Here is a 27,112-nt window from a genome sequence, read left to right as displayed (position 1 = left end):
AGGACATGTTCTTTTAACTCACAGAAGTTTCTTATTATCCACTTTCTGAAGCCTAATTCTGTTAATGGAACACACTCATTCTCCATCTGGCCTTGTTCCCTTGTTGATGAGGAACTGTGATCTCCTGTAGCGGGAGAGGCATTCTGATTTTGGGTATTCTCAGCCTTTTTATGCTGGTTTCTTCCCATCATTGTAAATTTATCCACATGTCGTCTTTGTAATTACCGACTTTCAAATTAGGTCTCTGAGTGGATATCCAACTTGTTGATTCCCAGCGCCAGAATCTGAGCAACCCACTGCGCCGACTAAAACAGCGGTGTTAAGATTGATGGTGCTTTTCTGCCTGGGAATCTCCGGTCTGGCTTCCTTCTTGAGTCCCTTTTTCAATCAGCTGAATAGGCAACTCTGCCTTCCCAGAGTTCCAAACATTGACCAGAAGGGGACCCAGTCCCGTTTACTCTGCACCAAGAACCACCATGCCAGGGAGCCGGCAAAACCGCCGCACTGGCCACAAGAGTCACGCTGGCGACCCGTGGGACTCCTCTGCTGGGAATCTCCTGGTCCATGAGCAACAAAAATTCGTCTGAAACTGTGGCGTCCTCTTGTTCTCTGCGCTTTCACTGGGAGCTACAATCCTGAGCTGCTAGTAATCGGCCATCTTGGATCTCTCTCCTTAAATTCTTGTTGTTCTATAGATGATGTGTCCTTTTTTGTCTGGCCACCTTCAAGATTTTCTCTTCGTCTTGATTCTCATCAGTTAGGAATAGAGTATGCCTAGGTGTGCGTATGTTGTTGTTTACTTTTCAAATTTATTTTGCTTGATGTTCTCTTGAGTTTCTTGGATCTGTGATTTGGTACTTGTTTTTAATTTTGAAAATTTTTGTAGCTGTTATTTTTCAAGCATTTCTTCTGCTCTGTTTTCTGTCTCTCTTTTCCTTCTGTGATTTCTATGATATGTACATTAGGCGATTTGACATTGTCCCACAGGTCTTGGATGCTCTGTTTTGTTTTTATTTTCTCTTCTCCCTCTTTTTTCTCTGCATGTCAGTTTCTGGAATTTATATGCACTTATCTTCAAGTTCATTAATTCCTTGGCTGTGTTAAACCCATTAAAGGCATTCTTTATCTTTTGTACTGTCTTTTTTATTTCTAGCATTTTAGTTCAATTTGTAATTGTACTTTCCTTCTCTCTGTTGACATTTCCCAACTGATTTTGCTTGTTATCTACCTTTTCCATTAGCACCTTTAACATATTAATCATAGTTATTTTAAATTATCTACTTCCAACATATGTATCATTTCTGGGTCTGATTATTGTTTTGTCTCTTAGATGTGTGTTTTTTCTTGCCTTTTCACATGCATCTTAATTTTCTGTTCAAAGCCAGATATCTTATATAGTACGGTAAATACCAAAGCAAATAATATTTATGCTTGGAAATGAGCATGCCTCTTCTTCTACTTGGATTTTTGTGTGACATGTTGTGTTAAATGTAGTTAGGAATTGGGCTAGGTTTAAGGGTTGATGTTGCTATGGTTACCCTCAGTGCACCACAGGCTTCAAATTTTTCTAGTGATACCTTGAATTTTGGGTTGGGCTGGTTTACCAAAGGTTATTTTCTCAATTCCTATTTTCCCCTGACCTTGGGTCTTCCCTTTGTGTTGTGCCCCACTGAGAATCTGTCATTTGCAGCTTTCTACTCTGTATCCCACTGGTATTCTTATTCAACATTTGTTAACCTGGTGGGAGAGGTGAGAAGGAACATTCCCCTCATGCTCTGATTAAACCTCTATCTTAGTGAGGTGCTATAGCTCTTGTTCTCAGAATTCCTATCGCAGGTGTTCCTCCCACTTCTCCAGCTGTAGTGAGCCTAGCATTTATTTCTGTCCCTCCCTCAAGGGTAAATTGTTTTTTTCCATGTTCTATTTCTCCAGTTATGGGAAGATATTGTCAATGAGTTATCACCAGTGCCTTAAGGTAGCAGTTTGTTGTTCCTTTCTCTGTACGTCAAGGGGTTTGTTCCACAGAGGAAGATGAATTTGTTAGAATTACTATATAATGGCCACTGTTTCCCTCCCCCAGCCAGCATCATAAAGGAAGCTTGCTTAAGAGTCCTTTCAATCTTCACTGTCAACACCACTGTATTTGTAGGCTCAGAGACTTTCCATTCTCCTGCTACCCCACACTTAATCTTTAGCACTCTATTTTTTTAATTTAGCTGAATCTTCTTATCTTCTTAATAGTTCATATGTCATCCCAAGGAATCTGCCCCAGTAGGAAAATTCTCAGTTACTGTTTCTCCTTGTGGAGAAACCTGTTGGTATCAGTCTCCCTCCAAACTTTGAGTTGATTCTGCCCTGCAAACTTGGTTTTCAATAGGCTCAATTAGAGTCATTAATTTACAGTTGTCCAGATTTTGCTTTGTGGAAAGATGGGTAAGTGGTGCTCTTTCCAGCTCTCTACATGCACAATTTGAAACCAGAAGCTTTGGGTTATATTTTTAAGATAAAAAGCATCATGTCTTCATGTCTCTGAGAGTGTTTGTTTTTCAGCTTCCAGTTATCATTGACTTGAGGAATCCGGCTTTGAAGCCAAGACATTGGGCAGCTATTGAACAAACAGTTGATGCCACTCTAGTGGATACTGAAATTCCATTAACCTTGGAGAGACTCTCCGAGTTGCATGTTTTTGACTTTGGTCAAGAAATCCGGGACATATCTGGACAGGCTTCTGGAGAAGCTGCCTTAGAAGCAATTCTTAAAAAGGTAAATCTGGAATATATATTTATCTATATAATTAGGGAATGTGAAAGTGTTCAGATTCACTTTTGGTAATCTGGATGGATTTTTCAATGTTGCAGCTTTCACTCTCTCATTATTAGTCATCCCTCTATTGTTTCCTTACAACAGATATTACTGTTTTCACCTCTAAAAATCTCCTCCTTCTGCTTATCCTATAGCACATAGGAACTTGATGGCCACAAGGTTTGAAATGTGCATGCTTATATAAAAAACTATATACCAAGAAAGATCTTTTAAACCCAAATACATTATCTTCCAAACTACCAGAGAAATCTGTTAAATGCTTCAAAAGACATTAAGATTTTCTTAGTTTTGATACTATCTCCTTACCCTAAAGATATATACACACCTACTAATCATCTGCATAAAAAGATTTTTTTCTCTCAAAGCATGTGTGTTAATATCAAATAAAATTAAGCAAGTCAGTGTCATCTATCCAAGAAGAAGATTTTTTGAATTTTAAAGGGCAATAAGGAGGAAAATGAGATAATTATGAAGTTTTTACTTATTTCATCTCCCATGAATTTATTGATTATCTAAACACAGTGAATTTAGATATCCTAAGACTTGAATTATTTCTAAGGTGGAGGACTCTTGGAAAACAACTGAATTTGTCATTCTGCCTCACCGTGATGCCAAAGATGTGTTTATACTGGGCGGCACAGATGACATACAGGTGGGTAACCAGATTATTGAAAACTTATGGTAAAGGTTCCATCCACAGCTAGTTCTAAATCTTCTGTGAGAGATTATGATGAGGGAATAAAATGAGAGTCACTTAAGAAGAAAAAATCTAATTGGAAAAGCAAGATGAATGCAAATAATTGACACAAATGCTCGTACATGAAATATTTAACAAAGCATTAAAAATGGCATATATATGTAAGAGTTGCAACCTGTAGTTGGTAACTGTTGAGGAATTTAGGAAAACAGAAAGATCAGTTACAGCTGAAATGATCAGAGCATTCTTCCTAGACCAGTCATAACAAGGTGGATCTTAAATATTAGATGGGATTTGATAGACATAGAAAAATTTAAAGGCCGCTTCAAACCCTGTAAACAAGGCAAAGAAACCTGAATGAACATTTCATGTTTATAGCACACTAAAAGGCTAAATTCACTTGAATGTGTTGAAATTAGGAAACGACGGCCATGCTCTGTCAACCATAAAAGAAAATAAATCTAACCCGTGTGTTTGGAATTGTCTTTATCATTTAAAATCTGAAGGAACATTTGTTTAACAAAGAGAGCTCAGTCACGTAGCCCAACTTAAAAGGCAATGCTCTGGCCTAATAGAGTGTACTGAGACTAGAATTAGAGGTAAAATGGCTTTGCCAGGTATAGGTTGGAAGAGCAAGACCAGACATCACTCTGCACTGTGGATGGGAGAGGAGACTCAAAGAGGTCAGTAAGTTTAGGGCAATTGATGTCAGATGGTGCGGCTTCTACTCTCAAAAGCTTATTATTGAAATGGATCATTAAATCTTTCAGATTAACAGACACATTTTTAAAAAGTCACGTGCTCTGTGAGAGATGCTGTTGTATAAAGGGGAGTAGTAGACTATGGAGGTGGAGGAGAAACTATTATAACCATTCAGAGGTTGATATGAATGAGTTCATTTCTCCCTTAAGATAATTGAGAGAAAGTGATAATTCACTGGACAGACAACAGGCAATTTTGCCAGTATATGATATTTTGAGAAATGAAGGCAAGACCACGTGACCAAATTGTGTTAAGAAAGTACTAGTTACCTAATAGTGGGGGGAGAGAGGAGAAGAGTGTCGAACCATACAAAAACTTGTACCATTAATAATTACAGGAGCAACAGAAATTTGGCAATCAGAAGTCCTGGGTGACCTTTGAAAGAACATCACAGTGCCACAAAGATGTGAATAATGAAGGGAAATTGATGAGTAGGAAACAGTAGGAGGGGCTAAGCTATTAATTCAATGAGTTTGCCTTTACGTGGACTCTTGGGATTATGTATCTGAAATATTACTGAGAGCACAAATACGTGGTGCTGCATATATTTTCTTCCCCTTCCTTTAAAGGTCCTTCTTGATGATAGCACCATCAATGTTGCAACCCTTGCCTCATCACATTACATTGGTCCACAGAAAACTCGAGTGGATGAATGGCAAAAACAACTTGCTTTATTTAATCAAACACTGGTGAGTAAGAATAATTTCAATTAATACACTCAGAGAATTAGAGAGTCACAAGGACCTTAGAAATAATTTGTTTTATTATTTAAATATTGTATGGTTTTATAATGGAAACTTTAACTGTGGACACGTTGTCGTGTTTAGAATGTAAGAGAAATGCACAGGTATTGAGCTCTTCTTTACATAAGTATACAGCTTAATGCTATTACCATCACCCTTGCACAGGTATACTTCAGTGATATGGCGCACAGGTATACTTCAGTGATATGGCAGATTTGGTTCCAAACCACCACAATAATCCAAACGTTGCAATAATGAAAGCCACATGAATTTTTTGTTTCCAAGAACATAAGAAGTTGTGTTGAATTGGGAACACATGGACATAAAGATAGGAACAATAGACACTGGAGACTACTAAAGAGGGGAGAGAAGGAAGGGTGCAAAAGCAGAAAAGCAGAAAAACTATCTATTGGATACTATGCTCGCTATCTGAGTGAAAAGGTCATTCATATCTCAAACCTCAGCATTACACAGCATACTCATTTAACAAACCTGCATATGTAACCCTGAATCTGAAATATAAGTTGAAATTATTTTTATACTGTACTGTGGTCCATTAAGTGTGCAATGCTATATTGCTAAAAATGCTAATGATTATCTGAGCCTTCAGTGACTCATCATCTTTTGGCTGGTAGAAGATCTTGCCTCAATGTTTATGGGTGGTTGCTGAAGGTGGCAGGGAGCTGTGGCAATTTCCTAAAATAAGGCAGCAATGAAGTTTGCCACATTTATTGACTGTTCCTTTTATAAAAAAAAATTCTTTGTAGCATGCAATATTTTATAGCATTTTACCCATGACAGACTTCTTTCAAAATTGGACTCAATGTTCTCAAGCCCTGCTGCTGTTTTACCAACTATGTTTATGTAATATCCTAAATCCTTTGTTGTCATTTCAACAATGTTTATAGCATTTTCACCAGGAGTAGATTCCATCTCATAAAACCACTTTCTTTGCTCATCCATAAGAAGCAACTCCTCATCTGTTCAAGTTTTATCATAATATTGCAGCAATTCAGTCACATCTTCAGGCTCCACTTCTAATTCTAGTTCTTCTATTTCCACTACGTCTGCTGTTATTTCCTCCACTGATGTCTTGAATCCCTCAAAGTAATCTATACAGTAGAATCAGCTTCTTCCAAACTCCTATTAGTGTTAATATTTTGACCTCCTCCCATAAATGACAAATATTTTCAATGGCATCTGGAATGAATAGTCCTTTCCAGAGGGTTTTTAAATTCACTTTTCCCAGATCCATCAGAGGAATTACTATCTATGGCAGATATAACCCCTTACAAAATGTATTTCTTAAATAATAAGACTTTAAAGTTTAAAGTACTCCTTAATCCATGGGCTGCAGAATGGATGTTGTGTTAGCAGGCATGAAAACAACGTTAATCTCCTTGTACATCTCCATAAGAGCTCTTGGGTAACCAGGTCCATTGTCAATGAACAGTAATACTTTGAAAGAAGTCTTTTCTTCTGAGCAGTAGGTCTAACAGTAGGCTTAAATCTTTAATAAATGATGCTTTAAACAGATATGCTGTCACATGGGCTTTCTTGTTTCATTTTTAGAGCATAGACAAGAGTAGATTTAGCATAATTCTTAAAGGCCTTGAGGTTTTTTGAATGGTAAATGAGCGTTGGTTTTAACTCAAAGTCATCACCTGCATTTTTCCCTAACATGAGTCAGCCTGTCCTCTGAGTCTTTGAAGCCAGGCATTGGCTTATCTTCATTAGCTATGAAAGTCTAGATGGCATTTTCTTCTAATAGAAGGCTATTGTGTCTGCATTGAAAATCTGATGTTGAGAGTAGCCACCTTCACCAATGATCTTAGCTAAATCTTCTGGATAACTTGCTGCAGCTTTATCGGCACTTTCTGCTTCACCTTGCACTTTTATGTTACAGTGATAGCTTCTTTCAGTCTCACGAATCAACCTCTGCCTCCTTCAAACTTTTCTTCCACAGATTTCTCACCTCTCATTGAAAAGAGTTAGGGTCTTGCCTCGGACTAGGCTTTGGCTTAAGGGAATGTTGTAGCTGGTTTTATTTTCTATTCAGACCACTCAAAGTTTCTCCAAATCAGAAATAGGTTTTTGACTTTTTATCATTTGTGTGTTCACTGAAGTTACATTCACAACTGTCTTAACTGTTTGGTCCAAGAGGCTAAGCTTTTGACATATCTTGGATTTTGATATGCCTTCTTAACTAAGTTTAATCATTTCTAACTTTTGATTTAAATTGAGAGACATGTGACTCTTTCTTTCACTTGAACACTTAAGCCCTTGTAGTGTTATGAATTGGCTTAATTTCAATATTGTTGTGTCTCAGGGAGTTGGGGGGAGGACACTGAAGAGAAGAAATGAGATGGGGGAACAGGGGAACAGCCAGTCAGTGGAGCAATCAGAACATATATAATACTTATCAGTTAAGTTTGCCATCTCATATGGGCATGGTTCATGGTACCCCAAAACAATTATAATCTTAATATCAAAGATGACTGATCACAGATCACCATAACAGATATAAAAATAATAATTCTTAATAATAGTATTTTTAAAGTTCTAAATATTGCAAGAATTACCAAAATGTGACCCAGAGATAAAGTGAGAACATGTTGTTGGAAAAAATGGCATGAATTAACTTTCTTGATGCAGGGTTGCCTCCAAACTTCAATTTGTAAAAAATGCAATATCTGCAAAGTGCAATAAAGTGAAACACAGTAAAACAAAGCATGCCCATATTCTTATTTTGCTGTGAAACAAATACTACAAACTTAAACAATATATATTTATTATCTCACAGTTTCTGTGGCTCAGGAATTCTGGCATGGTTTACCTGAGGCCTCTTCCTCAGGGTCTTACAAGGTTGCAAACATGATGTCAGCCAGACTGGGTTCTCATCAGAAGTTTAACTAGGGAATGATCCACTTCCAAGCTCACTCCAGTTGTTGGAAGAAATTATTTTATTGCAATTCTTGGACTAAGGGCTTCAATTTCTTGCTGGCTCTCAGCTGGAGGCCATCCTCAGCTCCTAGGCATTGCCCACAGGTTTTTGTTTTGTTTTCTTTTTTTTTTTTATGTGTGGGCTTCCCCAACATGACTGTTGGCTACATCAGTCTAGCAAGGAAGAAAAGGATCCTAGCAAGATGACTAGTACAGCCTTACATAATATGAACATAATTATGTACATTCTGTTATCTTTGCCACATCCCATATGCCTGGGAGCGAGTCACAGATGGCACCCACACTCAAGGGGAGAGGGTTACACAAGGATGTAAACACCACATCTTAAGGGCCACCTTATGAATCTTGCTGTAACTTTATATTTACTGGAAGAATGCTCTTTGTTGCTTGAAGTCTCCTTGGAATCTTTCCTTGTGGTACACATGTCCTTTTAATTTTATTCCACCTTCAATTGTCCCATAGCAAAGCAAAGAACCCACTTACACTAATCTCACTTTGTTCCCATCCAGTCTCTTTCTTAGACTTCAGATACTTAGCTTGACTTAATTATGTTTAGGTTTCCAGATTTTCTAATCTGAAAAGTTATCTATGAAATAATAAAGGAAGTAAGATGAAAAAATAACTTGTTCCAACTTTGTTACAAAGAGAACTTTCTCAGAAATTCATCTTCTTCAACCAACCACATTGTCTGGGCCCTGTCCAGCCTTCTGGACTGATGGCCGAACTTTGTGAAGGGAGGGACTACAGATCAAAGTGAAGGGGGACATTTTCATAGAGGGTCTTGAAAGAAGCCTGAGCTGAATAATGAGGACCCTCCAGAGAATGAATTGCTTGGAAAGTGTGAGACCTGAGATAAACCAGGAAGTGGTTGTGAAATTTGAACTTACTCCCAAACCTAGAGTGAGAAGTGAGGAACTCTTTCATGGATTTTTGGTGCACACATGCAATAACAGCAGGAGACACAGACGAAAGGTGAGGTCTACAGACATTTAATTTCTGACCCTGTATTTCTGATTTCTTTTTGACAGTGATTGCCTAAAAGCCAAGGGAATGCATGATTTTCTTCTTCCAGTCTCCACATTTGCTGTCATGAGCAGGGTTTTTTTTTAATTTTCTTTTTTTAAAGAAAGGTAAAGGAAGAATATATACATGATAGAGATGAGAGAAAAAAACAAACTTTTTTCACAAACATCTTGTATATATTTGAAAATGGTCACTAAACTTTCCTCTTCCCTCTAGATTTTCTTACATAAGCATGGTGCTGCCCCCTGAATCTTTCCTGTGGGTATTTTAATCATGTTTCTCTGGATCTATTCTGGTAACTACATGGAAAACCCGTTAGAACTCTGGTAACTACATGGAAAACCTGTAGACAGTGGGATGAAATCACACTAAGGTGAATCTTGGACCTTGTAAGGAATTTAATTTCAAAAGACCTGTGAGGAGTCATAACACCACCCTCAAGGAAAAAGATATAGTGATTCCTTCTGTCATGATTTTTACTATAACCATATGTTTTTAATAGGGGAATTAAAATTTGACAATGTCTGTATTTTTCTCCTAGGAAGAGTGGCTGACCTGCCAGAGAAACTGGCTCTACCTAGAAAGTATTTTCAATGCTCCAGGTATTCAGAGGCAATTGCCTGCAGAGGCCAAGATGTTCCTTCAGGTGGATAAGTCATGGAAGGAAATCATGAGGAAGGTGAATCGGCTGCCTAATGCTCTTCGAGCTGCTACTCAGCCAGGTATAAAACAAAATTCCAAACAAGCAAAAAGACTACAATCACCTAAAATGTTTCTCTTCTCTGGGAACCTAATAACGTGGTACATTCAGCCCTTGATTCTAGTCAGTATGGGTAACAAAGAATACTTGCATTTGACACACTTACTAAACAATGTCAATGGAACACTAGACTTTTTATATTATTATTATCTCTCAGCTTAGTTTGTAGTTTTGGAAAAGGAGAATCTGCCTATTTTTGCTGTTTTTATGATTTGGAGACATTACTCTAGGGTATCAGTGATGTTTTCATCTCAGAATTTTGATAAGGAGACAAACATTCACATTCAGTTGATACTCTGTTAAAGCTCCTCCACAGATTTATAGCCATGAAAATTTCCATGCCTTATTTTTAATGAAGTCATTAAAACTAGTTAAAAAAATATTACCATTTATTGCATTTCTAGTCTCAAGGTTGAAATGTGTTTTAATAAGTTCTGTTTCTGTGGCTGTGGAATCAAAGTCTTTCAGGGCGCACATATGTGGCTCTTGAACTTTATGCTTTAAGTAAAAGCCTTGGCAAGCTTGCCTGTTGTCCAGGAAATAGCAGCACATGGTGCAGCCTGGTAAATATCCTCAGACAGCTTCCCTGCAGCAGCTGCTGGGCTGTACTCTTTGCCCAAAAACTCTGACATAAGACAGAAATGGAAAAGAACACTATATGGAATAATAGAATTGAAAACTCTTTGGGTCTTTTAGAGTCAGCCTACATTCCTTGGCTCATGGCCCTCTTCCAGCCTGTAATCTCAGCACACTAACCTCTGTTTCTGTCATCACATCTCCTTATCAGCCTCCAACCTTCCTGCCTCCTGCTTATAATGGCCTATGTATGATCAGTCCACCAGACAATCCAGGACAGTCTCTTCATCACATGATCCTGATCTAACTTAATCACATCTGCAAAGTTCTTTTCCATGTATACTAACATATTGACAGGTTTGGGGGATTAGGACATGAACATCTCTAAAGGGCCATTATTCTATCTACTGCACTCACTTGTCATGTTGAAACATTTTGCTGTGAAGGCTATGTTTGATTACAGAGTGCTGTCCCAGTCCCTACTAGACTTGTTATAAAATATAATTTATGAAATTAAAAAAAAAATTGATTCAAAAATGCATCTGCTTCTAAGGATCTAAGATAAGAACAGAGACTTATATGACTTATATAGATCATTTTAGGTGATGATAAAGCTATGAAAAAAAATAGAGTAAAGGGGCCAGAGGGGGAGGGAGGGAGGGAGGGAGGGAGAGAGAGAGGGAGAGACAGACAGACAAACAGACAGAAGGCTTTTTTTTTGATAAAGCTTTTGAGCAGAAACCTGCAGAAACAAGGGAGTGAGTCATGTATGTTATCAAAGGAACATTGTTAAAAGAGGAGGGAAAATCAAAGCAAGGCTCCAAAGGCAAGTGCATGCTTCACATGCACAACTGTTTGCAAGAAAGCCAATGAGAGCTGCAGTGGAATGCAGAAGGGCTTAGGTGGTGAAGCAAGAGAGGCAAGGCTACTTAGGTGGGGGACTGGGCATCAGACTGCTTATTGATTACATAGACCCTTGGAAACCATGATAAAGACTGTGGATTTGATTCTTGGGCAGGTGGGGATATCAGCTACTGTGATAGGCACCAAAACTACAAAGATAAACAAGACATGGATCTTGCTCCTTAAGGAGCTGTAGTTTAATGATAAAGAAATAGTATCCCATCCCCACAATTTTGGCATTTAAAGATGGCAGAAGATACAGAAAAGATGCCAGTAAGAAAGTGACAGACAATGAGTAAGTATAGACTCTGGCTTTGTTGGGAGAGTCAAGGAGAAGGCAACTGCTTGGCTTTGGATTTGTACTCCTAGCCCCCCAAAAGTGGGATACACCAGCTAAAAATGTTTCATATTAAATGTACTTGTTCACACTTTGTAAATACTTAAATTATTATTAAAGGTAATAGTTAAAATTCTTAGTGTCCCCCATTTTAATGTATTAGAGCATTCCTTTATCAAATAATACCAAAGCTTTTAAAATATTAACAGTATATTTTAATTTTACTTAAAATTATCTTTCTTGATTTTTTAGTTAATACCTTTTATTGAAAAGACCATACCACTGCCATTGCATTTCTTTTATTTATTTATTTGTATTTCAATAGGTTTTAGGATAACAGGTGATATATGGTTACATGAATAAGTTCTTTAGTGGTGATTTCTGAGAATTTTGGTGCACCCACCACCCAAGCAGTGTACACTGCACCCAATGTGTAGTCTTTTATCTTGTCATCCCTCACCTCCCTCCAACCCTTGCCCCTCATTGCCTAAGTTCATTGTATCATTCTTATACCTTTGTGTCCTCATAGCTTAGCTCCCATTTATGATTTAGAACATATAATGCTTGGTTTTCCATTCCTGATTTACTTCCCTTAGAATAATGGTCTCCAAATCCATCCAGGTTGCTGCAAATGCATTATTTCGTTCCCTTTTATGGCTGAGTAGTATGCCATGGCATACATACACACATTTTCTTTACCCATTCATTGATTGATAGACATTGGGGCTGGTTCTGTATTTTTTGCAATTGCAAATTGTGCTGTTATAAACATGCATGTGCATAATATTTTTTATATAATGACTTCTTTTCTTCTGGGTAGTTACCCAGTAATAGGATTACTGGATCAAATGGTAGATCCACTTTTTAGTTCTTTAAGGAGTCACCACACTGTTTTCCATAGTGGTTGTCCTAGTTTACATTCCCACCAGGAGTGAAAAAGTGTTCCCTTTTCACCACCTCCACACAAACACCTATCATTTGTTTTTTATTTTAGCCATTCTTGCAGGAGTAGGGTGGTATTGCATTGTGGTTTTGATTTGCATTTCCCTGATAATTCCTGGTGTTGAACATTTTTTCATATGTTTGTAGGCCATTTGTATATCTTCTTTGAGCATTGTCTATTCATGCCCTTAGCTCACTTTTTGATGGGATTGCTTTTTTCTTGCTGACTTGTTTAGAGTTCCTTGTAGATTCTGGATATTAGTCCATTGCCAGATGTACAGATTGTGAAGATTTTCTCTCACTCTATGAGTTCTCTGTTTACTCTGCTTATTGTTTCTTTTGCTGTGCAGAAGCTTTTTAGTTTAAGTCTCATATATTTATCTTTGTTTTTGTTGCATTTGCTTTGGGATTTTGGTCATGAAGTTTTTGCCTAAGTCAATGTCAAGAAGGATTTTTTCCAATATTATCTTCCAGAATTGTTACGGTTTTAGGTCTTAGATTTAAGTGTTTGATCCATCTTGATTTGATTTTTGTATAACGTGAGAATTGAAGATCCAGTTTCATTTTTCTACATGTGGCTTGCAAGTTATCCCTGGACCATTTGTTGAATAGAGTGTCCTTTCCTTACTTGATGTTTTTGCTTGCTTTGTTGAAGATCAGTTGGCTGTAAGTATTTTGCTTTATTTTCAGGTTATCTATTCTGTTCCATTGGTCTATGTGCCAATTTTTATACCAGTACCATGCTGTTTTGGTGACTATGGCCTTATAGTATAAAGTCAGATAATGTGACGCCTCCAGATTTGTTCTTCTTGCTTTGTCTTGCTTTGGATATGTGGGCTCTTTTTTGGTCCCATATGAATTTTAAAATTGTTTTTTTCTAACTCTGTGAAGAATGATGGTGGTATATTGATAATAATTGCATTAAGTTTATAGATTGTTTATGGCAGTATGGCCATTTTCACAATATTAATTCTACCCATTCATGAGCATAGGATATGTTTCCATTTGTTTGTGTTGTATGATTTCTTTCAGCAGTGTTTTCTAGTTTTCTTTGTAGAGGTCTTTCACCTCCTTGGTTAGGTGTATTTCTAAGTTGTTTGTTTGTTTATTTTTTTATGCAGCTATTGTAAAAAGGGTTGAGTTCTTGATTTGATTTTCAGCTTGGTCACTGTTGATGTATAGCAGAGCTACTGACTTATGTACATTAATTTTGTATCCTGAAACTTTGCTGAATTCATTGATCAGTTCTAGGAGCTTTTTGAATGAGTGTTTAGGGTTATTTAATTTTTATGTATTTGTATGGTTTTGAGGATTCCTTTTGCGGTTGATTTCCAGTTTTATTCACCTGTGATCTGAGAAATTACCTGATATAATTTTGATTTTCTTAAATTTATTGAGACTTGTTTTGTGGCCTATCATGTGGTCTATCTTGGAGAATATTCTATGTGCTGATGAATAGAATGTATGTTCTGCATTTGTTGGGTAGAATGTTCTGTAAATATCTGTTGAGTTCATTTGTTCTAGGGTGTAGTTTAAGTTGTTTCTTTGTTGACTTTCTATCTTGATGACCTGTCTAGTGCTGTCAGTGGAGTATTGAAGTCCCCCACTATTATTGTGTTGCTGTTTATCTCATTTCTTAAGTCTAGTAGTAATTGTTTTATAAATTCATAAATTTGGGAGCTCCAGTTTTAGGTGCATATATATTTAGAACCATGATATTTTCTTCTTGGAAAAGTCCTTTTATCATTATATAATATCCTTCTTTGTCTTTTTTAAATGGCTTTGCTTTAAAGTTTGTTTTGTCTTTTATAAGAATAACTACTACTGCTCGCTTTTGGTGTCCATTTGCTTGGAATATCTTTTTCCACTCCTTTACCTTAAGTTTATGTGAGTTGTTATGGGTTAGGTGAGTCTCTTGAAGACAGCAGATACTGTCTGGACATCCAGCTTGGTAAAGAGGACATCAAACTGTCAGCATTTGCTGATGATGTGATTGTAATTTTTTTACTGGCATTTCAATTTCATGACTCATTTTAACTTTAGATTTGAACATTTCAAAGCATATTTTTATTAAAGAGTTTTATTAAAGAGTTTTCTAGAAGGAAGATTCATAAATTGATTATATTTTAAAGTGATAATTTTTTCTGAAAAAAAAAAATTGGATTTTAACACAGTTTTACCAATACTATTTTTTTTAATGAACAGGACTTCTGGAAACTTTTCAAAACAATAATGCATTACTTGACCAAATTCAGAAGTGCCTAGAGGCATACTTAGAATCAAAAAGAGTTATCTTTCCAAGGTAAGTTTATAAAGCAACCTAAGATACTTTTTAGTAGTTACGATTGTCGATCAAGTTGAGGTTATAGTTATAACCTCAAAGCATCAAGGAACTAGAGAGACAAAAAGATCTAAGATAATGAAAATCCAGCTAGTTATCTTAATTGGGGAGTATAAATCTCAAGGACAAAGATACAATATTCAATAATATTTAAGTGGATAAGTATCTAAGTTGCTGAAATAATTTTATTTTATTTTAATTTTTGTGGATATATCGGTGTGTATATTTATGGGGTACATAACATGTTTTGACATAGGCATATAATGCATAATAATCACATCATGTAAAATGGGGTATTCATCTCCATAAGCATTTATTCCTTGTGTTACAAACAATCCAGTTATGCTCTCTTAGTTATTTTAAATGTACAATTAAATTATTATTGACTATTAAATTATTATTGATGACTAAATTATTATTGACTATAGTCACCCTGTTGTACTATCAAATACTAAGTCTTATTCACTCTTCCTATTTTTTGTACCCGTTAAATATCCCCACCTCCCCAACCCCAATCCTTCCACTACCCTTCCCAGCCTCTGGTAACCATCCTTCTACTCTCTATCTCCATGAGTTCAATTGTTTTGATTTTTAGATCTCACAAATTGAAATGATTCTTCATTACCCAATTGCTTTATCATATTACTGTTGAATGAATATGTGTGCCTGTGCATGTGTGTATGTGTGCACAGATGTGTGCATAAACGGTTAGAGACTGGTGTTGCCTGAGCAATTTTCTTTAGGTTAATTGGTGGAAATCCATGTTAAGCTTTCTGAGATGGCTAGTCTTGAGGAGAGTGAACCCCACCCTTTCTCATGGGCATAGCAAGCACCCTTAGCACATCTCTCTACCAAAAAAATATTCCTATCTCTAGCTGTCCAGCCTTTTCAGCTTTTACACTTTCATATCCTCAGGCAAGTGAGGACTCCAGAGTCTTTACCCATCTCCTTATGAGTCAGCCCCAGGTGACCTGATATCTCACTTTGAAATGTGACAACTCTAGTCCTAGAACTTCAGCCAAAACTGAAACTTTAACATCTGGTTATATTACTTGGGAAAGGTTTGGCCAAAAACACAGAAGCCACTCTAGGTGTTTAGAGCAAAAGTTTCATTCAGGGAATTAGAAGTTTTCACTGGTGCTAGAGGCAGAAGAAGGGAAGAACTGAGGACCACTTTGAGGAAATCCAGAAATACAGGCAGAGGTCTCAGGGAAGTGCCACCAAAGTGTCAGCTTCCTGCAACAAGAAAGGGAGGAATTGTCAGGAGGACACCTGAAAACCAAAGATAAAATCCCACCCACTTCAGTCATCCATGCTCAAGTTGGGGAGTAATGGCTTTGCTTCCTTCTACCTTCTCAGTCACATAGAAGAGCGTCTCATAGGCAGCATCTAAATTAAAACCTTACTGGAAAGAGATTCTAGAAATGTCATTCCAGCTTTTCCCTGATGCAGGGATATTGCTAAGTTGACAATCAACAATCTAGAGCATTTACTAACTGCTGGTTTATACATTTAGTCCTCCAAAACATAAGCGAGTTGGAGATAGGAACAGCAATAAAAAGGATCCTTGACTGAAAAAAAAATTTGGAAATCACTGTCTTAAACACTAATAGTTAATTGCTCTAACCTGTTTTAATATGAACTAGGATAGTCAGTTGGAAAAATAAATCAAATTCCTTTTGAGTGATTTGGAGAGATTACACATAATACAAAAACTATATTACACGAAGACTGGCATTTAGAATATTCTGGGTTTTCGAGAGGAGACACAAACAATTTTTCTTTCATAAAAGGTCACATAGTAGATACTCAAGGCTTTGTAGGCTTTACAGTCTCTGTAGCCAGGTCCACTATTGTAGCACAAAAGGAACCACAGACAGTATGTCTGCATGGCTGTGTGACAATGAAGCTTTATTTACAAAAACTAGTGGTGGGCCAGATTTGTCCTGTGGGCTGTTATTTGCCAACCCCAATCTATGGCAAAATAATCTTCTGTAAGTTTATAATTTCCTTTACCTATCTTGCTGGTAATAATATTGAAATATACATAAATGTTTTGTTTCTACATAGCTTCACATGGTTGGAAATGGTGTGCTGGCAAAATTATATTATGCCCCTTTTCACAGTAGCATGTACTGCAGGGAATAGTGCATACCTTTGGGTTAAGAGAATGGCCCAGTACACATTCACAGAACCCAATAAGGTTCTCCTGCAACTACCCGTCCATCTATTAACTCTTCAACAAATCATGTACTGAATACCAGTTATGTGTGACATACTAGGCCAGATTTTAGGGAAAACAAATAATATGTTTTCACTCTGGAGGCTTAAAGCCAGGTAAAACAGATATGTGAACACAACAGTTTCTAGCATTTTTACAATTTTTATGTACATATCTTTTATGTACTAGGCACTAATTCTAGGTATGCATCATCACACCTAGGTGCATCATCACTAATTTTCACAGAAATCATGTTTAGAGATATGTGGCCTCCCCAGAAACCCATGACCGAATAATTGGAAGTCCAGGAAATTGGTAGACAGGGAAGAGATGTGGCTAAGGAATTTATCTTTTATGTCTATCTAAGACTTTACTTCAATTTCAACTTACATTTTAAGGATGTTCTTTACTGCAGATTTTACTTCTTGTCAAATGATGAACTTCTGGAGATTTTGGCCCAGACACAAAATCCACAGGCTGTGCAGCCACACTTAAGGAAATGCTTCGACTCCATTTCAAAGCTCGAATTTGCTCTCATGCCTCCTGCCGAAGGAAAGATTCCTGGCATTGATGGAGAACCAGAAAAGGTTTATACTAATGATATTTTAGCAATGCTGTCACCAGAGGGAGAAAGGGTGAGGTGCTTTTGTTTATATTTCTTTATGATGAACTTTGTTACTCTTCTAGGGTTATTCTCACTCTAAGCATACAAATACACTGCTGGCTCAGCAGCTTCAAGAATAACCAAAATAAAATTCTTGCCCTCAAAGAGCTCAAAGTCTAGCAGAGAAGTAGTCAAAAAAACAACTGAAAATCACCACAGAAAATACAGTAACAAAGACATGTGTTCTGTTGTTGGAAATAGAGTGGAGCAAACTAGAACCATGTCTTATTCAACTCTCCACAAAAGGCACGCCAGTGGACTGATTAAGAGCATTGGTTCTACTATCAGGCCACTTGAACTAAGTCCTACCCTTTAATCTCATCCAAAAGATGGGGATTAGTAATTGTATCTGATTAATGGAATGATGAGCCTGTTCAGGGGATAGTATACTAAAGCAGTACCCAATAAGCACTATGGAAATGTTAGTTGCTAGAGGCAGCATCTCCAGGGCATTGCCCAGCTCCTGGTATGTGGGGAACACTAAGAGAGTGAATATATTAGCACACTGTGAGGAACCAAGTGGCTTCCCAGAGGAGAGCCACATATATGTACACATACACAAAGTCAAGTAAGATGGAAGGGGGAGTATCTTCTACATGGACATGGGTGACATTGCAGACACAGGAACTGTGCAGGGAAATGCCAAGGAATTGGGTCCAGTAAGAACACAGTGTGTATCTATGGGAACATATAAACCTTTATTTGTTCTGAATTGATCCTCTTGCAAAATAATTTGCTCATCACTGGTGCAAAAGAGAAAGGGGAAGACCAAGGATAGAATCTTGGGAAAACATGAAATTTAAAGACAGGTTAGAAGAAGAGCAGATGAAAGAAACCAAATCAGTCATGACAGGCCATTGGAAGTCCAAAAAAATAGATACAAGAACTGAAAAGTGTCATTTGAACTTTCGAGTTGGGAGGACCTGGGTAACCTTAGTAGACAGGTTTACAGAAGTGATCGGAGACAAAAATCAGATGGCAGCAAGTAGGAAAGTGAAAATAAGTGAAGAAATCCATGCAGTGCATATAGACTCCTCTTTCAGGGAGTTGACTCCAAGTGGAAGCAGTAAAATGAAGCAATAGGTGGGGCGAAAGGAGATAGCTGTATAGTGGAATATCAATAGAAGTTTCAGTATTTGCGGTCAGGCTTCAGCATTTACATAGCTCAGGATTCTGTCATGGAAATACAGAAGGTGTACAGCTTACAAGTCCCACAAAAGTTACTTCATCAATGCTCTGATTACCTTTTAGGTTAGCTTGGGGAAAGGCCTCAAGGCCCGAGGCAATGTAGAAGAATGGCTTGGTAAAGTGGAAGAAGCCATGTTCACATCTCTGCGGGGCCTGTGCAAAGCTGCCATCGCTGACTATCAGGGGAAGCTGAGGACAGACTGGGTGATTGCTGGCCACCCTTCTCAAGTAACTCACACTCACATTTCATATTTCTGAAATAATTTTCGGTGATATACATCACATATTTAAGAAGGATGTTTTCTTGCAGGTTATCCTGACCATTTCTCAAATTATGTGGTGCCGTGATTTGACCAAATGCCTGGAAACAGAAGACAGTAATCATATAGCGGCCCTGGAGGATTTTGAAAAAGTAAATTTTGAGGTGAGATCTGTGACACGGTGACATTGTTGACTTGCAAGATGGTCTTAGTGTGGGTTTTTTAAGCATGGTTAATGCAAATTCACTTTTTCAGAAATTCTCATGTGCTGACATGACTTACAAAGTTTTGGAATTCTCACTAAAATGATTTGCGTTCCACTTTTTTTAGAGACACTACTTTAATGTTTGTGTAGTATTTATATGAATACTTGTGAAAATAGGAGGAAAAACAATTCCAGAATAAAACATCAGGGTTATAATGGTTTGCAACTTTTAAGGACAAACTGTGTTCACTAGTTCCTGCATACCTCTCAGGGAAGTTTATTTAGTCCAGGAAAACCTCCAGATTCATGCCATTTCTATTTCTAGGCTTTAATTCTATTTCTGCTGTTTTGTAGAACTGTCAGGCAACTAACAAACAATAAATGATTCAAAGAATTTAAATACCATCAAGAGCTTTTAGCTATAGCTAGGAAATGCTATTTTACTAAATAGCATTTAAATAGCACTAAAACTTTATACTTGTTGAACAGCAACTCCACATTTCCCCCTCTCCCTAGCTCCCTGTAATCACCATACTACTCCTTTTCTATAAATTTAGCTATTTTAGACCTCACATAAATAGAGCATGCAGGACTTATCTTTCTATGACTGACTCATTTCATTTAGCTTAATATCCACCTGGTTCAATCATGGTGCTACAGGTAATGGGATTTCCTCCTTTTTTTAAGATGGAATAATAAATATTTCATTGTATGTGTATACCACATTTTCTTTTTTCTTTTTTTTTTTTTCTTTTTTAAGAAAGAGGATCTCACTCTGTCTCCCAGGCTGGAGTGCAGGGATAAAATCATAGCACCCGGCTAATTATCATTATTATTATTTTTTGTAGAGACAGGGTCTCACTGTATTGCTCAGGCAGGTCTCAAAAGCTTCCCTCAAGTGGTCTTCCTGCCTTGACCTCCCAAAGTGCTAGGATTACAGACATGAGCCACCATGCCCAGTTCACATTCTCTTTATTCATTCATCCATGGATGGACACTTAGGTTTTTTCCACATCTTGGCTGTTGTGAATAATGCTGCAATGAACGTAGGAGTGTAGATAATCTCCTCTGGACTTCATTTCTTTTGGATATGTACCAGAGTGGGATTACTGGGTCATATGGTAGTTCTATTTTTAATTTTTTGAGGAGCCAGCATATTGTTTTCCATAATGGCTGCACCATGTTTACATTCCCACCAGCAGCATACCAGGGTTCTCTTTTCTCCACACCCTTGCCAACATGGGTTATCTTTTGATTTTTTGATAATAGTCACCCTACCAGTTGTGAGACGACATCTCATTATGGTTTTTATTTGCATGTCCCTTATGATTAGTGACATTGAGCCTTTTTTCATATACCTAGTTAGCCCCTTGTATGCCTTTTTCTGAGAAATGTCTATGCTAGTCCCCTGCTCATTTTTTAGTTGGGTTATTTGGTTTTTGCTATTGAGTTCTAGGAGCAATTAGACCCTTATCTTACACCATACACAAAAATCAACTCAAAATGGATTAAGGATTTAAATGTAAGACCTGAAACTGTAAAACTCCTAGAAGAAGACATAAGTGAAAATCTTTGACATTGGCGTTGGCATTGATTTCTTGGATATGATACCAAAAGCACAAGCAACAAAAGCAAAAAATACATCAATGGGATTATATCAAACTTAAAAGCTTTTGCACAGCAAAGGGAAACAATCAACAGAGTGAAAAGGCAACCTAGAGAATTAAGGAAAATATTTACAAATGGTATGTCTGGTAAGGACAAAGGCCAACTTTTAACTCCAAATTCAATTCTACTTCCAAGCAATACTATATTAAAGATTCACCCTTAAAACAGAAAAATGAAAGAGTTTTATTGAACAAAACAACTTTATTGAAATAAAACCACTCTCTCTATATATTTATATGTAAACATTCAATAAATATTTATTTACTAAATAAAACAACTTTATTGAAATAAGAGAAAACACTCTCATGAAATCCCTCAAATAAATTTCATCTCCATAGCTTCAGAAAAGAGAAATGACTCCCTAAAGAAAGTTCCATTGCCTCTATGTAGAGCTGATCCCACATCAGGGTTGGCCTTACTAAGTGACATTTCAGCACAATGGTGCAAGGTCCTCAGAGGCACTGCTTTTCTTTGAAAAAGATTTAATTATTTAGTAAAGATCAAGTAAAAATTTAGCTCACTCTTTCCAAAAATGTTTTCGTTTATTCAGTTATTGGCTAAGTTAAAATGCTCAGATTTTCTGATTATTAATGGAAAAACCACCCCTAAAATTGAAGAGTATCACCTTTAACTACATTTAATTTTTAGGGAGAACACGCTCCTCTAGAGAATCATCACATAGTAGTTAAGAGCATGGGCTTTCCTCAAGGCAAATGTCTACTCAGGTCTCATTTTTGTTACTTCATAATTGTATGCCTGCCATCAAGTTACTTATGCTCTCTGACCTCCAGTTTCTGCAAATGTACAGTGGGGTAAAGACAGTATATATTTCACAGAAGTCTTATGGGAATTAAATAAAAGTATTGTCCTGTTTGGTCACAGAATTATAGATTCTTAAAATTAGATGGTTTTTAGCAATGTCTCTCCAAATTAAATGGTGAAAGAGATAAGGTATATATGTAAGCTGATATTGGAAAATTCACCATGACAATTTTTTTTTAATTTGTAGAGATTAAATGCCCTGGCTACAATAGTTCGAGGCAGTCTTCCAAAATTACACAGAAACATCCTAACTGCATTGATTACTATTGATGTGCATGCAAGAGATATAGTCACTGAACTCATTCAATCTAAGGTAACTATTTCATTTAAGTAAAATTACACACTTCTTTTTGAAATGAGCATATCTAATATGTATATCGCATGTAGGTGGAGACAGTTGAATCCTTTGACTGGCAGAGACAACTGCGCTATTACTGGGATACAGACCTGGATAATTGCGTGGCCAGAATGGCACTCTCTCAGTACACTTATGGCTATGAATATTTGGGTGCATGCCCAAGATTGGTTATTACTCCTCTCACAGTGAGTTATTGATCACTTAAGTTAATATTGACATGAGTGCTTTTCAATCAAAAGTCTTAAAAAGTTTTATATGACATTAACTTTTAAAAGGATTTACTATAAATACATGTTTGTAAAGCAAAGATTTGCATTATTTAATTATGTGCATGGATCTTTTGGTGTATTTTAACTGCTATATTTTTCATAGAAAATAGTAATCCTTCCCCCATAGAAAGGAAATGACTTAATTTGTGACCTGAGTCGGTTCCCTTTGTAATGATAATTCATTGCTTTCTTCAGGATCGCTGCTATCTATGCCTCATGGGAGCTTTGCAGCTTGACCTTGGGGGTGCACCAGCTGGTCCTGCTGGCACTGGGAAAACAGAGACTACTAAAGATCTGGCAAAAGCTCTTGCCATCCAGTGTGTGGTCTTTAACTGTTCCGATGATTTGGACTACAAGGTATAGTTCTTGCATCTGAATATTAACATTAAGTGTTTTATGTGTTTTTCTCTATTTGCAACATGACATAACAAAATAAGGTGAGGATGGAGTGATCACAAGCAAGGGAAAAGAAATGAGGCAAAGAATGGCTAAAGTGGAATGAATAGAGCAAGGAGAAGAGTCAACACATAGTGGTCTGGGTAGTCTGGGTAAGAATCAAGGCTAGGGATGATTTGTCAAATGGTGAAAAAATAAAAAATCTATACATGTCAGTAAGAAGAAAGAAATGAGATGAGGTATAAGATGGAATAGCAGGGAAACCTAGGAATAAGGACTAAGCTTACGGTAGGAAATTGGCAATTCAGTGAATGGCATATTGAACATGAAATATGTGGGAGGCGGGAATTCAGGGTAAGGTTTTTCAATACAGTGGTTCTCAAACTTGTTAGTCATTGGACTCCTTTACACTCTTAAAAATTATTGAGACTTCCAAAGAGATTTTGTTCATGTGGGTTACATCTGTTGATATTTACCATGTTAGAAATAAGAAAACAAATAAAATATGTTTTATATATATTTTTATTTGTTTAAAAAGTAACAGTAAACCTAATATATGTTAACATAAACATGTTTTTGTTGAAAACCTTCCAAACAAAAAAAGTCCCACTGTTTTATATTTTTGAAAATCTCTAATATTTTCAAAATGTTACAAAAAAAATTCAAAATATGAGAGCTGCCTACACTTCACATCCTTGACCATGCTGTCAGGCTCCATAACTGTTGTCAATCTGAGAAGCATGAAATGGTATCCCATTGCATTCCCCTGGTCACTAGTGAGGTTAAATGTCTTTTCAATCTAGGATTTCTCATCTATGAAATACCTATTTTCATCATTTCCCCGTGTTCTCTTGGCTTGCTTATGCTTTTTAAAATTGAGTAGCAGGTTTTTAATATGTTTTTGATACTGATTTCTTCTCTCAGTTAAGTGTTATCTCTTAGTTCTGTCCTCTAAAAAGAGACACTGACAGCCTAAAAACAGTGATCACCTCCAGTACCCAGACTGTAGTCTTAAGTACCTGTTGCTACTAAAAGTAACCAGAGCTGGCTCTAGGATGTTGCATAAAATGAGCCTGCAACATCCTGTCCTATCTGAAACAACAACAACAAAATACCAAAAATTTATGTGATCATATTAGTAATCAGAATGTTACTAAAAGGGGTTCTTCATTGACCAAAGATGGGACAATGTGAGAATGATAATAATAACTGAAGTGGATCAAAACACATAAAACATTTTTAAATTCATTAATATACAATGATTAATGAAAAAGTATAAAACAAAATTCATTGATCACCTTGGAGGTTTCCAGAGCAACAACTTATTTGAAAAATTGATAAAGAAAAAGAATTAAGTATTTATCCTGCCTTTTCTGTGGACTGTTTTGGGGGGTAATAAAAAAGTTGATGAGGAAAATTCCTTATAGAATAATCACAATTAATAAATGCAGAAAGGATGATAACATTATAAATTGGTATTTTGCAACGTTTAAAAAATAATGTATCTAGCAATGGCCTTTATTGCTAAAACCACTAAAGACCAATTAGAAAATTTATAATGGACAAGTACAGCTAGTAATCTACTGGTCAGTCACAACTTTGACAATTAGGAAATACGTATCTCCTGTTATGATATGTAAGCTATCAATTATTCCTGTTCAAAACAATTAAACTTCAAACTTATAAATCTACTTCAGTCTCTAGTTTTCAAGAAGTACAGTGTATAAGATAAAGGAACATGTTAACACCACAAGAATACAATCAGCTAAATATGGAATCAGGGGAATTCTGTAGCGAAAAATAACTTACAGACCTTCAAAAATGAATTGCATAAAAGAGAGGGGATTCAGGGTACTGCTATAAATTTAAAGAGATTTAAGAGACACAGTAACCAAATGCAATGTTTCTACTTTGCTTATATCTTTATCCGAACAAACCAACTGTAAAAGGACAATATTAGTACCATTGAGAAAAATTGAACATGATATTAAATAATTATTGGATTTTTCTTTGAGTAAGTTAACAGTATTGATTTGGGTAATTTTGGGGTTTTTACATGTTACAGAGTTTATGGTGAAATAATATGATGCCTAGGGTTTGCTTTAAAATACTGTAACAACAAAAAATGTTGGAGAGTATTTTGAAAATAGCAGAATATTGGTAATTGTTACGCTGGATGATGTATACGTTCTTTCACCCCTTGTCTATGTTTGAAATCTTTCAAAATATAAGGATTTTTTAAAGTAGAAATCATCACAAAATAAAATGGTAGAAATAACACCAAAACTTATTTCTAATGGTCAATTAATTGCTACACAATTCATCTCTGAAAAACAAAACAAAATAGCCCCTGACTGCTGTCAGCTGAAAGCTGACCTGTCTCAGACTATTTGCTTCTCCAGTTGAACACAAACAATTTCACAGACCACCAACTACAGACCAGGTCACAATGCATCCATTATGGAATGAGATGCCATAATCGTGTCTGAGAACACACAAGAATTCTGTCCAAACCACAAAAATAATCTAACATCCCCCTCTCCCGGCTAACCTGTGTAACTGCTTCACCTTTACCAATGACAGCCTCAGCCAGCTATCCATCAGCCTTCTATGTAATATTATTATGATATCCTACCGGCACCTAATCCACAGTGTTGTGGATTGAATTGTGTTCCCTCAAAATATGCTCAAGTCCTCATGCCTAGTATCTGTGAATGTTACCTAATTTGAGTCTTTATATTTGTAAAGATTCTGATGTTTAAAATGAGGTCATACTGGAATTGTATCGGCCCTAATCCAATAACTAGTGCCTTTATAAGAAGAGAAAAATGTGGATATAGACACACAGAGAAGATGGCCAAGTGACAGTATACAGGAGGTAGAAATCAGAGTGATGCAGTACAAGAAGCTAAGGAATCCCAAGGGTTGCCAGCAACCACTAGGAGCTACCAAGAGACAAGGAAGAATCCTCCCCAAGAGCCTTCAGATCAAGCATGGCTTTGCTGATACCTTGATTTCAGACTTCTAGCCTCTAGAACTGTTGGATAATAAATTGCTGCTGCTTTAAGCCATTCAGTTTATGGCAATTTGTTACAGTAGCTCTCAAAAATTAACAAAGCAAAACCTTTCTTCACTGACCCTTCCCCAGAATTTTCTAACAAAAGCCCAAATCCTCCTAATGTCCTTTTACTGAGAGAATCCTTGGTTCCCCAGTGTGTGGTCTCCCTTACTGGAACAAGTGGTAAACTCAACTGTGTTTGACTACAGGTGTGTTTCTGGTTATCTTTGACCTGTAGGCATTGACTCTGTCCTTCACGTTTGCTGAAAACAAAGAATTGGAAATTACTTGACTTGAGAAAGTATTTGTTAGCCAGTCAGTCATTGCAAGCCTTCCTGTGTTCCTGATCAATGTTTGGAACTGCTCCTTTGGCACCCTGGAGGTTTTTGCATCTGGGGCAATGGTCCATAGCAAGATTTGGTTTGGATAAGAGCAAAGCTGCTAGTATCATCTACTGAGCCTCTATGCATGTGGCACATGTACACCAACTCACCAGCCATGTCAGGGCTGGATTTCAAACCACCCACTCTCCTCCACAGCCAGGCACAAACTGCACAGCCAGGATTGGCAGAGAAAGAGGGTCATTTTTGAAGGGCAAATGGAAATCAAGAACCAGCATGACCACAGACATGTTCTCAGAGAGAAAAATATTAGCAAAGAGTCTGTATCACAGATCAAGATCTGGAATTTTCTCTGTTATTTCCTTTAAAACTGTTTGTTCTTAAGTATCCCTTGGGAAGTCTGCATGTATGCCAGGGCTTACATGTATCCTAAGTATGAAGACCATTCCTTCACAACATGGAAGCGTTCCTCAGCTTTGTTGTACAGAATACCAACTTGGTCTTTAGTCCTGCCCGTGCTATCATTCCATCCATTCATTCCATTTCTCTTCTCTTGGCTATGTTATTACTAATTTCCTGGGACTATTTCTTATCTCTGACTAATTCCTTTTATAGAGTATCTTGTTTTATTTTAGAAATGTGTTTCCCTCCCAAATCTCTCTGAGAATTCCATTTGAATTTTGTAAAATTATTTTGTCTTCTACATTATCTCCACTTTCTCTAAAGTTCCTCATTAGTTCATTCTTCTCATTCCTTCTCTTTCTTGAATCTTACTTATTTTGGTTTATAAG

General features: G+C 36.8%; 1 pseudogene; it reads left to right on the top strand.

Moving 5' to 3' along the window:
• The window catches only part of LOC110568659 (dynein axonemal heavy chain 6-like), a 322,799-nt pseudogene that overhangs the window by 104,521 nt on the left and 191,166 nt on the right, over positions 1 to 27,112 (top strand).

Source organism: Aotus nancymaae, unplaced genomic scaffold, assembly GCF_030222135.1.
Source record: "Aotus nancymaae isolate 86718 unplaced genomic scaffold, 86718_ANA_hifiasm-v0.15.2.pri h1tg000017l, whole genome shotgun sequence".
Taxonomy (NCBI): domain Eukaryota; kingdom Metazoa; phylum Chordata; class Mammalia; order Primates; family Aotidae; genus Aotus; species Aotus nancymaae.
This window is presented reverse-complemented; position numbering and strand designations above follow the sequence as displayed.